Source organism: Solanum pennellii, chromosome 12 (genome assembly GCF_001406875.1).
Source record: "Solanum pennellii chromosome 12, SPENNV200".
Taxonomy (NCBI): domain Eukaryota; kingdom Viridiplantae; phylum Streptophyta; class Magnoliopsida; order Solanales; family Solanaceae; genus Solanum; species Solanum pennellii.
In genome coordinates, this window is record NC_028648.1 from 54,088,312 (window position 1) to 54,103,417 (window position 15,106).

General features: G+C 36.7%; 1 pseudogene; it reads left to right on the forward strand.

Annotated features, from left to right (window-relative positions):
- Nucleotides 1–13,555: 13,555 nt before the first annotated feature.
- On the forward strand, nucleotides 13,556–14,490 carry LOC114075313 (annotated as a pseudogene).
- Nucleotides 14,491–15,106: the final 616 nt, after the last annotated feature.

Below are 15,106 nucleotides of genomic sequence, written 5' to 3' on the forward strand. Positions count from 1 at the left end.
GAAATCTATTTTGAAGGAACCCTTTGGGGAAGAAGTCTCAAAGGTGAATTAGATCCCATACATTAACGTTTGACAACAATTTTATGGTGAATTCGTCCCTTTCTAGCCCCCAAACCCTAATCCTTGCCAGTCTTCAATGGTGAGTTCAAGTAGAGAGAGAAAGAAGAAAGAAGGAAGAGAGTTTATAGTTGTATTTTGATTAATGAGAGTTGAGGGTATTTATATTGGGTATTAATCAACTTAATTAGACTCCTTCAAACCCCTAATTAATCACCTAAATCCCTAACTAGTTAAATGAAACTAACTTAAATAAATAAAAAAAATAACTTAAATAAATCAGAAAACTCGACCCTCACAGACGAGACCCCGATCGACGGGCCGTCTGGGAGTCGACGGTCCCTCACCCCTCCTTCCTGCACACAGTCGATGAGTTCACAGACTATGTAGGTGATGGGCTTCCATGCTATGGCTAATTTTCGGACGAGGATGGCATCGACGCCCCGTTGATCCACACACGGATCGTAGCCTGCACTTCTGCACTCCGTCGATGAGTTTAGAGGCTGTGCGGGTGAAAGGACATTCTCGACAAGCCTAAGTGTGGGGCGGAGGTGGCATCGATGCCCCGTTGTTCCACACACGGGCCCTCTTTTGTCCCGTCGATGCACACTGCCAAGCAGTGTTGCTTCAAACGCTAGGGTCCTCCTCAAAAAGGGGCCTTGGTTGGTCCTTTAGGAGTCGTACCCAGACGTTTCAACCATGAAGCAATTCAAACACCTATTTGCTACCTTTCCACCAATTTTTGTACATTTCCGACTCCTAAAATTTAGTCAAATATGCTAAGGCGCACTAACACCCCTTTGAACCAACTTCCTGGACGTCATGGACGTTCTTGGACGTTTTGGTTCTTAAACCTCCTAAATCACCTATATTCAATAAAATGGACTTAGAGACAGTACTTAGACATTATGACACCTATGTTAGGCTTTACAAAGTGTCTTGGATTTTAAAGGTATTACATTATCCCCCTCCCCCTTAGGAACATTCCTCTCCGAATGATACTATAATTCTTTTAAAGGAAGGAATAAACTCAAGACTAGCAGCCCAACCAATCAACAATATCAAATCAACATAAACCATGTCACTTCAGCAACGCAAACATCAAAACTCATATCACCACACATAAGGCTCAAAACACTTTATCATGAGGCATTTCCTTCTCACAACACTTATGAGCTCAACATACATTACATGAGTCAATTAGCACAAAGTTCAACTAACAACATGCTACACATCATTTCATAAAGACTCACCATATCAAAATGCATAACATAATTCAAAACAATCAAAAAGCAAAATTTCAAGTTTTCAAAAGAAATACTACAGTGACTTCAATGTAAAGTTTTTCAAAAATGCGTAATGAACAAAACTTCACCCAAAAATCAAGAAACCTTAACTTCTAGTCATATTTATATTATTAAAAAGAATGACTAACCTTAATTCTCAAAAAGATGAGGGTAACGGGACTTCATGTCGGCCTCAGTCACCCATGTTGCACCCTCAAGTAGATGATTTTTCCATAACACCTTTACGGAAACCACTTCTTTATTCCTCAACTTCTTGACTTGCCTATCAAGAATTTGAACCATAACTTCCTCATAGGAGAGGTTATCCATGACAAACCAAGATCTTCAATAGGAAGAATGGACTCGGGATCATCGATAAACTTTTTCAACATAGAAACATGGAAAATTTGATGAACAGAAGCCAATTAACTAGGAAGTTTTAATTCATATACCAACCCTTTGAAAGATTTCATACGGACCCACATAACGAGGACTCAACTTTCTTTCTTGCCAAATCTAACCACCCCTTTCATTGGTGAAATTTTCAAATACACCTTGTCACCTTCTTCATACTCCAAATCCCTTCTCCTATGATCGGCAGAAGATTTTTCCCGGCTATAGGCCGTTTGCAACCGGTTCCTTATGATATGAACCTTTTTCAAACTCTCATAAATCAACTCGGGACCAAGAAGCGATGGATCACCCACTTCAAACTATCCAATAGGATACCTATACCTCCTACCATACAAGGCTTCATAGGAGCATGGAAATGGATGAATGAAAACTATTATAATAGGTAAACTCCACAAAAGGAAAATGTTTATCCCAATTCCCTTTAAAATCAATAATGCACGCCCTAAGCATATCTTCAAGGGTTTGTATCGTACGTTCGCTTAGCCATCCATTTGGGGATGAAAAGCGGTGCTCAACTTCACTGTAGTACCCAACCTTTTTTGTATCGACCTCTACATGTAGATGTGAATTGTGCGCCCCGATCCGATATGATGGATAACGAAATGCCATGGCGGCACACAATCTTATCTAGGAAGATTCTTGCGTAATCATCTGCCGAGTACGTAGACTTGACGGGAATGAAGCGAGCGGACTTAGTCAATCGATCCACAACCACCTATATGGAATCATATGCCTTTTGAGTCCAAAGTAAACCTACTACAAAGTCCATGTTGATGTCTTCCCACTTCCAAGTAGGAATTTGGATCTCTTCTAGTAAGCCACTAGATTTTTGGCGTTCAGCCTTTACTTGTTGACAATTCAGACACTTAGCGACAAACTCCACTATGTCCCATTTTAGACCTTCCCACCAATATATATCCCTTAGGTCATGGTAAATTTTTGTTGAACCCGAGTGAATTGAGTAGCGGGACCCATATGCTTCATCTAGGATTCGATCCCTCAACCCATCTACATCGTGAACACACAATCTCCCTTGGTACCTTACCCATCTACATCAGGAACACACAATCTCCCTTGGTACCTTAACACACCATCCCCCCCTAAGAAAAATGATTCATTTAACTTGCCGAGAACCGATTCTTTCAACTCTATTAAGGCTAGATCAAGGTGTTGTTTGGACTTCACCTCAACCACTAAAGATGATCGGACTTATAATGAACTATAGCACCCCCATTTGGAGAACTCTTCAACCGCACCCAACCTAGACGACCTATGCAATTCCCTTGCTAGGTCCTTCTTGGCTTCGTCAAGATGGGATACACTACTGATAGTCATACGACTTAGGGCATCCACAACTATATTAGCCTTGTCGGGGTGATAAAGGACACTCATATCATAATCTTTCAATAGCTCTAGCCATCTTCTTTGTCGTAGATTTAACTCCTTTTGGGTAAACACATATTGGAGACTCTTATGATCGGTAAAGACATCAACATTAACCACATATAAGTATGCCTCCAAATTTTCAAACCAAACACCACGGCCGCTAACTCAAGGTCATGAGTGGGATAGTTTCTCTCATGTACCTTAAGTTGCCTAGAGGCATAGTCTATCACTTTCCCATGTTGCATAAGTAAAAAAACCCAAACCAACTCGGGATGCATCACAATACACTACAAAACCCTTTGTACCCTATGGTAAAGTCAACACCGGATCGGAAGTGAGCCTATCTTTCAACAATTGGAAACTTTTCTCACATGCCTCTGACCACTCAAACTTCTTTTTCTTTTGGGTCAAAGTAGTCAAACGACACGCAATGGATGCAAAACCTTCCACAAACCTCCGATAGTAACCCGCTAAACCCAAGAAACTCCTAATGTCAGTTGGAGTCAATGGTCTAGGACAGTTTTTCACCTCTTCCGTTTTCCTTGGGTCTATCTCAACTCCATCACTAGAGATGATGTGCCCAACAAAAGTCACCGACCTCAACCAAAATTTGCACTTGCTATATTTGGCATATAATTGATGTTCCTTAAGGGTTTGCAATACTACCCTCAAATGATCCACATGATCATTCTCATTCTTTGAATATACCAAGATATCGTCAATGAAGACAATAGCAAATGAATCTAGGTTATTTCAAAACACCCTATTCATTAGGTCCATAAACGTCATCGGAGCATTAGTGAGATCGAAATACATGACCAAGAACTCATAGTGCCCATACCTATTCTGAAAGGATGTCTTTAGTATATCCTCACCTCTCACCCTAAGTTGGTGATACCCCGACCTCAAGTCTATCTTTGAAAAGTAACTCGCCCCTTGGAGTTGATCAAACAAGTGATCAATCCTAGGGAGAGGGTACTTATTCTTAATTGTGACCTGGTTGAGTTGGAGGTAATCAATACACATTCTCAAGGACCCATCTTTTTTCTTCACAAACAAAACTGTATCACCCCATGGAGAAATACTAGGCCTTATAAGACCCTTATCTACCAAGTCCTTGAGTTGAGCCTTCAACTCCTTCAACTCGGCCGGAGCCATCCGATGAGGAATTGATATGAGATTTGTATCCGGTAGCAAATCAATGCAAAAGTCAATTTCTCGTTAGGGAGGAATACCAGAATAGTCATTAGGGAAGACCTCCGAAAACTCACTCACTACGGGTACTGACTCGAAGGGAGGAACTTCGGAGTCTAGATCTTGGACTCTTACTATATGATAAAGACAACCTTAAAAGATCATTTTGCGTGTTTTTAGACAAGAAATAATACGACCTCTAGGAATAGAATTTCCCCCCTTCCACTCAACAACGGGTTCATTTGGTAAGTTAAACCTCACCACTCTTGTCCTACAATAAATGGAGCCAAAACATGCATGCAACCAATCCATACCCAATATAACATCAAAATCTAGCATATCAAGTTCTACTAGATCAACATACGAAACTCTATTGGGCAACATTATTGGACAATTTGTATACACCCTTTTTATAATAACCGACTCACCCACTGGAGTAGACACTACAAAAGGTTCATGCAAAATATCGGGTAAAATATCAAACTTTTTAGCTACTAGAGGTGTAATAAATGATAAAGTAGCGCCGGGATCAAGTAAGGTATATACATCAATAGAGAATACTTTCAACATACCGGTCACCACGTCGGGAGAAGTCTCTTACTCACCCCTAGAGCGGAGAGCATAGAAGTGGTTCTTCTTTGAAGCATCACTAGAACCACTTGCTTGATCTTGACCACTACCCTTGCCTTGAATCTCAAGTTTGGAGAATCTCTCATCTTGTGACCACTCTTTCAACAATTAAAGCAATTATTTGTCCCCTTAAGGAAATCACCATAGTGCTTTTTACCACACTTTCCACAAGTTGGCTTCTCATTTGGTGAATTAGTACCGTTTCCCTTATTGAATTTAGGATTAGACACACTATCACCACTAAATCTTGGGAATTTGGAAGGGACTTGATTTGTAACCCGCTTCTTAAATCTATGTTGTCTTGTATTTCAAGCATATTCTTTGAAGAACATCCATCAAATGACCTTGCACTCTTATCATCTCTACTCTTTCGCTTAGCCCTTTCCTCTTCAACCCTTCTTGCATGCACCATAAGACGGGAAATGTTCATGTTGTCATGTATCATGGCCGAATGACACTCCTCTTTTAAGTCCTCCGACACCCCCGTCACAAAACAGCTCATTTGGTCTCTCGGATTGGAGACCAAGAAAGAGCATATTTGGACAACTTAATGAATTCCAAAGAGTACTATGGACACTCCTTCCTCCTTGGCGAATATTGATGAACTCCGCCACTTTTCTTCCCTCATCTCCCTAGGAAAGAATCAATCTAGAAAATCCGCCTTAAAGATATCCCAAGTCACTGGACTACCCCTCAATGGCCTATTATCCTTTCATTGCACATACCATGCTTGCACCACGTCCTTGAAATAATAAGTGGCTAACTCATCCTTCTCACTCATGGACAACCCCATAGCCAAAAGTATTTTAGAGACCTCATTAATGAATTCTTGGGGGTCTTCATCAACCTAGACCCATAGAAAATAGGAGGGTGTATTCTAGTGAAGTCCCTTAGACAGAAGCCATAGTAGTGACTTGTTGATGAGGACGGGGCACAACCTTCCGATTTTCTTGAGCCGTCATAGCTTGGGATTGAGTCGTGGCCGTTTGTGATTGAGTAGTGATAGCTTGGGCCATTTGAATAAGAGCGGTTTTTATATACTCATCCGTCAAAGGAGGAGGATCAACTGGTGCTTGATCAACATTAGCCTCTTCTTCAAGGGGAAGAACTTGCTCACCACGGGGAGGAGATCATGCATTGGCAATTTCCTCTTCAAGTCTTTGAGCCGCATTTGTTCGAGTGTTTATGCTTCCTATAAGCACAACAATAGGTCCCTACTCATAAGTGTGGCGTGCTTCACAATTATGAATACAAAACTACATAGACGTGGTAGAGAGAGACATAACTCAACGATATTCAACCTCATGCTCTGATACCAAGTTTGTCACATCCAGTTTTATCCCCTAAACGTAATCGGTGTCGTCGTACCTTTCAAGGACTAAGACTAGCCTCTTAGTCTCGTGTCATTACATTCATAGGTTGAAAAATACGGAAAAATTTAAAACATTCATTATAACTACTTGGAGGTTTACATAGACCTATACATACACATAATATATATTCAGATCGAGTATACATAGACCCTTCGTATAGGAAGGTTACATAGCCTTCTACTTTTATTGCACATACAGATATGTAAAATATAAAAATAGTCTCAATGATTGTCTCATCTCATACCATCTAAACTATTATCACAATATGGGCATAACCCTTATATCAATACCACAAGACAACATATAGGTCATACGAAAGTACAATACTCAATTAAAAGGAAAGAAATGAAAGAGTCATTAAGCTCATAACAAAAAATCCGTAAGCTAAAGGATGGCATTGCCCTCGGAAGTTTAGAACCTATCCCCACTTGGATGAATGGAATAATCTAAGCCTTCACCATTGTCGCCTTCCAAACTCTTCAACGACCGGAACCTAAAATGTTTGGGGAAAGGGAAGAAAATGGGGTTAGTACTCCACATTTTCTAAGTATGAGACCTTATGCACATATACAAGCAAAACATGCTAAAAAGGAATTTTTATCAAAACATGCCAAATTACCCCTTTAGGGGCCTATGCAAAGCCAATGCAAGTCGTATCAATCAACCAAACCCACTTATTAACCCATCAAGTACTTCATATCGCAACATGCTTGGAAACCATGATTTACTACAACCCTATCATCAAGGAATGGCATCACAAAAATGAATACGAGTTAATCATAATAATAAGCAAGACAACTACTCATGAGTCCTTATCAAGTCAACCAGTGCAATGACTAGCAAAGCCCCATAACCTTGCTAAATCAAGTATCCTTAACAATAAAACAAGACCAATGTCCAACTTTACATAACATAACATTTAGGCTTACATTTCATCATATATTAACATTATGACCCAAGGCATACTCATAAGTGAAGTAATCAACATGTAGTATCAATAATGTTCCATAGTCATCATATACTTATCATATATCATCATAGCATAAACATAAATAAGAACCTCTTCCTAAGACTCCCCTCAAGGATAACTAGTGCAATGTTTAGGTAGAGTCCCATACCCCTACCTAGACTAATCTAGACCTCTTAGGTTATCCAAGTTAGAGTTCAAGTCCTTTCATTCGTTTTACCTTTTTGGGAACATCTTGCCCTAACCGACATAGATCACATGAGCTAGTGTAGAATCTGGAGTCATAAAACCCTACATCGAAATAAGGCGGACTACTTGCCAAGGTAGTACCAAAACATGAAGCATAGCAACTACGTGGATCGAATAGCTAGTATTCCTATGGGGCAACATAGTTCAAGAACTAGGTATTCCTATGGGGGCAACATAGTTCAAGAACTAGGAGATATAGTTGGGACCCTCTTTATGCGCCATGCATTATAGTCTCCAATCTCAAGTGTAATGTAGTGTTCCTACCTTCCTTATGTGGGAAGGGACACTCCTCAATCTAGTTTAGTCGATTCTAAGCTAGAGTCCCTTTTTGAAATGTCTTTAAGCCTTTAATTATCAATCACAGCTTAATTTAGGCCATAGGGTCTACCCCTTGAATAATCATCATCATCAATAGCTCAATAAAAGTTGTTTGAGTATAAGTCCTTTCATCACAATTCATATAAGTCAGGTTATCACATTAGCATTTTATAGTATATCAAGGCACACTGATAGTTTTCACCATCCTTATATCACATACACCTTAATAAACATCACAACATAGTCGATACATTTTTATTCAACATCATACCACCCTATAATCCTAGTATAAGGCATACTCCAATGTAATATCATGACTTAAAAACAACTAATCTCCATTGGAAATAAAGATATAGATTTTAAGACTTACCAAGTCTTCCATAGTCAATCATCAAAATCTTACCGACAACCCATAACTCAACCCAATTTGGGAGTAACATCATCACACAATGATAACCAATAAGATAATAAGGCCAGTTGCATCTCTATAACATAATTCAACACTAGCTCACGACTTAAGACAAGATACATAGGCTAATTTCACAATACAATTCATAACCTAAATCACATCTTAAGAAATAGCATGATAGACCTATAATTCATCTTAATTTAATCATAATAACCTCATAGGGTAGTAATCTAATCAACAACAAACTCAACTGAATGATCACAATAGAATATAGGTCAAGATCACAACCTAGGGTTAGGGATTGAGGATCATGTTCTTCAATTAAGACCAAACCATCAACAATTACCATAAAAATGTAAATTACATGTTTATAACCTAAAGAAATCATTAACAAATCAATTCATAACTTCAATTTCGTAATTGAATGAAACCCATAAGAAAACTCAACTTTTGAAATCTATTTTGAAGGAATCCTTTGAGTAAAGAGTCTTAAAGGTGAATTAGATCCCATCCCTTAAACGTTTGAAAACAACTTGATGGTGAATTCATCCCTTTCCAGCCCCAAACCCTAATCCTTTCTAGTCTTCAATGGCGAGTTCAAGTAGAGAGAGAAGGAAGACAGTTTATTTGAGAGTTGTCTTTTGATTAATGAGGGTTCAGGTTATTTATATTGGGTCTTAATCAACTTAATTAGACTCCCTTACACCCCTAATTAATCACCTAACACCCTAACTAATTAAATGGAACTAACATAAATAAATTAGAAAATTCGACCCTCACAGACGAGACCCCGATCAACGGGACGTCTGCGAGTCGACGGTCCCTCACCCCTCCGTCCTTCACTCCGTCGATGAGTTCAGAGACTATGCAGGCGAGGGGCTTCCATGCATTCGCTAAGTGTGGGACGACAGTGACATCGACGCCTCGTCGATCCACACATAGACAGTGGCCTGCACCTCTGTACTCTGTCAATGAGTTCAAAGACTGTGCAGGTGAAGGGACCTTCGAAACCAGACTAAATGTGGGACGATTGTGGCATCGACGCCCCGTTGGACCACACACGGGCCGTCTTTGGTCCCATCGATGCACACTGACAGGCAGTGTTGCTTCAAACGGTAGGGTCCCCCTCAAGGGACCTTGTTTAATCCCTGGACGTTTCAATAATGAAACAACTCAAACACCTATTAGCAACCTTTCCAACAATTTTTCTACATTTTTGACTCCTAAAAGTTAGTCAAATAGGCTAAGGCACACAAACACCCCTTTGAACCAACTTCCCGGACGTCATGGACGTTCTTGGACATTTTGGTTATTAAACCTCCTAAATCACCTATATTTATTAAAATGGACTTAGAAAAAGTACTTAGACCTTATTACACCTATGTTAGGCTTTGCAAAGTGTCTTGAATTTTAAAGGTGTTACAGATTTAGGGTCAAACGACGTGTCTTAGGTTTTAAACGAAGTGGAAAAAGACCAAAAGACCCCTGGGTTAATTTCTGTAGGAACAAACGACGACCTAGACAGACGGTCCGTCGTTCCATCGACGGTCCATTGTTTTGTCCGTAGGTTGGGCCTGTTCGATAGGCCTTTACTAAAATGGGCATAACTTTTTTTCTCAGAGGTCTGATTTTAACAAAGTCGGTGGATATGGTTAGCTAATTAAATTATCTATCTTTTGGTATGTCATGGGACACCTAATTCATTTTGTGCTAAGATATATGACCATCTGAAGTTGACCCAACTGCATTTTCCCTCTAATTGTCTACTATTTCTCACCTACGGTCAGACCTACAGACCGTATGTCCATCTACGGACCGTTCTGGTCAATCGTGGTTCTTATCAGAGAGTGGTAAATGGATTGTTGATTGACGGATACAGACTACGGACCGTAGTCTGACCTACGGACCGTCGGTCCGTCCGTCGTTTGACACTTAGTCAAATTTTCCTAGGCTGAGATTTTGGGGGTTTCTGACCTAATCGACGGATGTGCAATATGGACCGTGGGTCAGGCTACGGTCCTCGATGACCACCGTCTGTTTCACCTGTGGATTTTATGAAAAAGCTGGTTGCTGGTTTATTTTGGATACGGGGTGTTACACTAATAACATAAAAGACTCTTGGCTCATTGGTTTCAAATGCCCAGCGAAAGCTTTGAATGGCAGCGAGCATGGGTTCAATTCCCCGTGGCTGCACTTTTTATTTTACCTAATTTATTAATACAATATTATCAATTATTACTACACCTAATTTATTAATACAATATTGTCAATTATTATTACACCTAATTTACTAATATAATATACGGAAAATTTTATATATAGCAAATATAAAACTCTTAATTTTAGGTTATGACAAACTTTTCAAAATTGCGTTCCGTAGCAAAATTTGAGTTTGCTACGGATGTGTGTTTCTATATAATCTTAGACGTCATTAATACATTTTATATGTTAGGAAAGGTATAATTTGTTAGATAAATAAGAAAAAAGATCTTATCATTCACGTGAACTCTGTTTCAAGTTTCATTCCTTCTTCGTCTCCTTCAAACGAAATATCTCCATTGTAGTCAGTTCAAAAATCGATCAAACTATTAAAGGTATCAAACAAGCGAGATAAATTTGATTTCAGAGATAGAAACAGGAGGTAATTTCATGATGAAAACATAATCTGATTTTGTTTTTGTGTTTGTCAACAATGGTGTTCAAAATCAGATTTCCTTTCTCACTTTCATCAATTCAGTTGAATGTATATTGAGCTGTGCATATTCTATCCCTATCGATTGACTAGTTAATTTTTAAATTTGGAAAAAATTGTGATAAATTTGTTGATTATGTTGAATTTATGATATGAGATTCGCTGAGTTCATAGTATTTTTGTGTTTGGACCTGTATATGAGATCTGAGATTTGCTGATTTCATGTATTAAACTATTATGTTTTTGTTTAATACAGTACATCTTCATCCTTTTTTTTTTTTGGATATTCATAATATGTATAAGTATATGAAAATGATGAATGTTTAGACGAATTATGCACATATACCTATTTAATTGTTTTTGGGTGAATTGTATAAGTGTATGAGACTATTGTATCTTAATTCGAATCTGTTAGTTATATACATATATCGATTTAGTGTTTTTTGGACAATTGTATAATTGTATGTAATTGTGTATGTTTATTCGAATCAGTTAGTTATATACATATACTTATTTAGTGTTTTTTGGTGAATTATATAATTGTATAGAACTGTTGTATGTTTATGAATTTATCAGGTATATACATATACATATTTAGTGTTTTTGGGTGAATTGTATGATTGTATAAAACTTTAATTTTATCCATATAAAGACTTTTCAAATAATTTGAAAATGTGTATAAATTAAAAACTTAAGTTGCTAGAATTTGTATAAATATATGTTTTGTTTGTTGTTGAAATTCTTAAGCTTACAAATGTATATGTATATAATTTATTTTTTATACTAAACTTCTGAAAAATGGCTTCATTGGCTATTTTGGTTATGCATTCTGGTAGATGGGACAATGACAATTGTTACGTCAATCATACAATTGAGGGGGTGATTTTTAAAGAAAGTTCATCGTATAAGGAGTTGTATAATGTCATTGCAATGCAACTAGGAATTGATACAAATGTGAAAAAACTCAAAATTGAGTATAAAATTGAAGAAAGCAGCACACCCATGTTGATTCACAATGACATGGGTGTTAGAGTTTATATCATGCTTAAAAAGGCTGTAAATGAGTTTAACAACTATCTACTGTATATAATCAAACTAGATAATAGAAGTAGTATCAGATGAACTGTGTGGAAGTTCAAATCAGGAGAGTGGTATGGTTACATCCATTAGCAACGATGAAATTGATGAATTTGATACTAGTCAGGTGACAATTGGTGAGCTGGTAGAGCCGCTTTGTATTTTGGGGTCAAAGGGATTATAAAGTGAAGTGAAAAATTAGTTTGAAGAAATTGGAAAAAAATTAACAACAATTGATAAAGTGAGATGATTTTTTATGCGGTACCTAAAATTTTTGAAATACTTTAGTAAACCGCAAAGACATGCTAGAGAATTTTAAAATTTGAAATTGAATTTGTGGAGAATATTAAGAAGAAATTGAAGAAATGAATAAGAGATTGTATAATATGAAGCGGAAAGAGACAAAAGAGGGTTTTGTTTTCGGGAAAATTTTATACAATTCGGTGGATCCTATTATAGAAAATTGAGCCATATTTTGCCCTTTAAAAGGAATAACTTAAAGGGAAGTTACTGCATATAATTACCTTCATTAGTTTGTCATTCCCTACAATTATCCCTATATTAAAACATAAAATTTTAGTAGTCAATTGATCTTTTAATCAATTTGACATTCAATTTTTTTTCTTTTCATTGAAATTTTTAATAAAATTTAAAACTAATTATTTAATTTAAAGTTAATAAGTAAATCCTATTTATTTTTATTTTTTGTTTATAAAACTTTTTAAAGTGAAAAACGCTCCATATAGAATTTCTTTTTAAAAGAAAACTCGTTCGGTTCTACTATTAATTTTTCATGTTTCGTTGTTAATCCTGAGAGATTCGTGAAATCTTAAAGCATAAAGTGATTTCATTCTAAATGAATTTTCTCTTTTTTCAAATATAATTAGTACTATGTAGCTTAATTTTAAAATTTTTGGTATATTTTTTTATTTGAAATAAATTATATTTAAAGTAACATAGTTTAATTTTAAAAAAAATTACGCGTTAATTAATTTTATATACCTATGCGATTCTTGGACACCCTTCGCAAAATTGTATATATATATATATATATATATACACAATGGGAAATAGAAGACGACGACTTTGACAGGAAAGATGAAAAGAATTCCTGTCTTTACCCTCACCTCAGAGATTAGCTGAGCATAGATAAATCTTAAAGTGTTCTTTCATCAGCGTTTTCCCTTACGACAGATTCCAAAAGTATCCCATCTTTTAATCTTTAAACTCATAAAAGAGGAATCTCGCCACCCTAAAGCATCGTACCATTATTGGAATTGGAATCGGCCAGGCGTTTAAAGCTTCTATCTCCTCCCCTATAGATTTTCTTAAATTTAGGGTTCCAGTGACTGCAAAATGAAGCGCACTATCATATCCAAATTCTTGCGGCCGTATCCAAAGATCGAGAACAAAGGTTATTCATCATCAAGGTGGACGAAGAATTTCCGAAGACTCCATAGAAGACACAAAATTCAGAGATCTACCGGAGCCAACGATGTCAAAATGGAATCAATAAATTTGCAGATCGTGAATTCCAATCAAGTTGAAATGGAATCAACGGATTTGCGAATCATAAATTCCAATCAACTTCAAATGGAATCAACGGATTTGCAAATCTTGAATTCCAATAGAGTTGAAATGGAATCAACAAATTTGCAAGTCTTGAGTTACAACAAAGTCAAAGTTGATCCTACCTCGCTGAATTCTGATGTCATCGCTATGACTGAAAATGACAATGGCCACAAAAGCGGAGATGATGATATCGAGTTGCAGACAATTCTCTTTTACTCAGCTCAGTTTGATTCTGGTAAGGATTTTGAATCAAGCTCTAATCACGGTGTTGGTAAAAAACCTATGGAGATTGAGTATTCTTATATTTCAGATTCAATTAACCATGAAAATGGGGACTCTTCATGTAGATTTTGTGAAATATGTGAAGATGTCTTTCTGTTGCCAGACACAATGATATGGGGCACTAATTACAATCATCGTTTCTGCGTAGAATGCATACAAAATTATATAGGTAAAAATATCAATGAGGTTATCCATGAGGTTACTATAAGGTGTCCTGCTTCTTATTGCAAGGAAATTTTGGATATCGATTTGATAATGCCGATTGATTTTCTTATTTGAGTAAGAGATGTCAATTGACTAATGAAAGTTTTGGCTTCACCAGTAGTTATTGATTGCCCTTATATGGATTGTATGGGTAAACTGATTGATGATCAAAAAGGATATCCAATTAGGGCATGCCCTAAATGTTGGAACCTTTTCTGTGTCAATTGTAAAAGCTTACATCTTGGAATGACATGTGAGATTTATCAATTTAAGAAGAAGAAGAAGGAGGAGGAGGAGGAGGAGGAGGAGGAGGAGGAGGAGAAGAAGAAGAAGAAGAAGAAGAAGAAGAAGAAGAAGTAGAGGAAGAAGATGCTCCTTGATCAAAAACTCTGATGAATATGAAAAAGAGGTCAAATTTTGTTTCTTTTGAGATAAAATAGCCATTTGAATCCTTATTTACTTTATATGAGAGTCTATTATTAGTTGAAAACAATATGCTGAGTCTCTTATTTGATTTCAATTAGTTGTTAAGTTGGTGAAAAAAATATGCATGATATTTATGTTTGAACTAGTTGTTGAGTTTGTGTTGAATGTGCCTATACTGGTTGAGGACTATTGTCCAATGTAAGTGTATCTCAAAATGTGCAAAATCTTCTATTTTGCAGAAAATTTTTTATATTTTATATAGACTCTAGGTTTGTATGACCAACCATTAAGTTCATGTTTTTTTTTATTTTGAATCACTTGTTCAAATATTTTTTAATAGATCATTTATAAGAATAAAGTATTAAGAATAAAAAATGATTTAATTTGCTATCGGAAATCAGAAAAGAGGTTTTATGTGTTACCCCAAACATAGGATAAGAAGTATCACATTGTCAGAACAAAAGATGGATATTAAGTATATAAGTAAGGTGATATTATACTTTAACAATGCGTTTTGAAGTTGTGTAATTTTAGGCTCAAATTGAACAATAGCACATGTGGATTAGACTG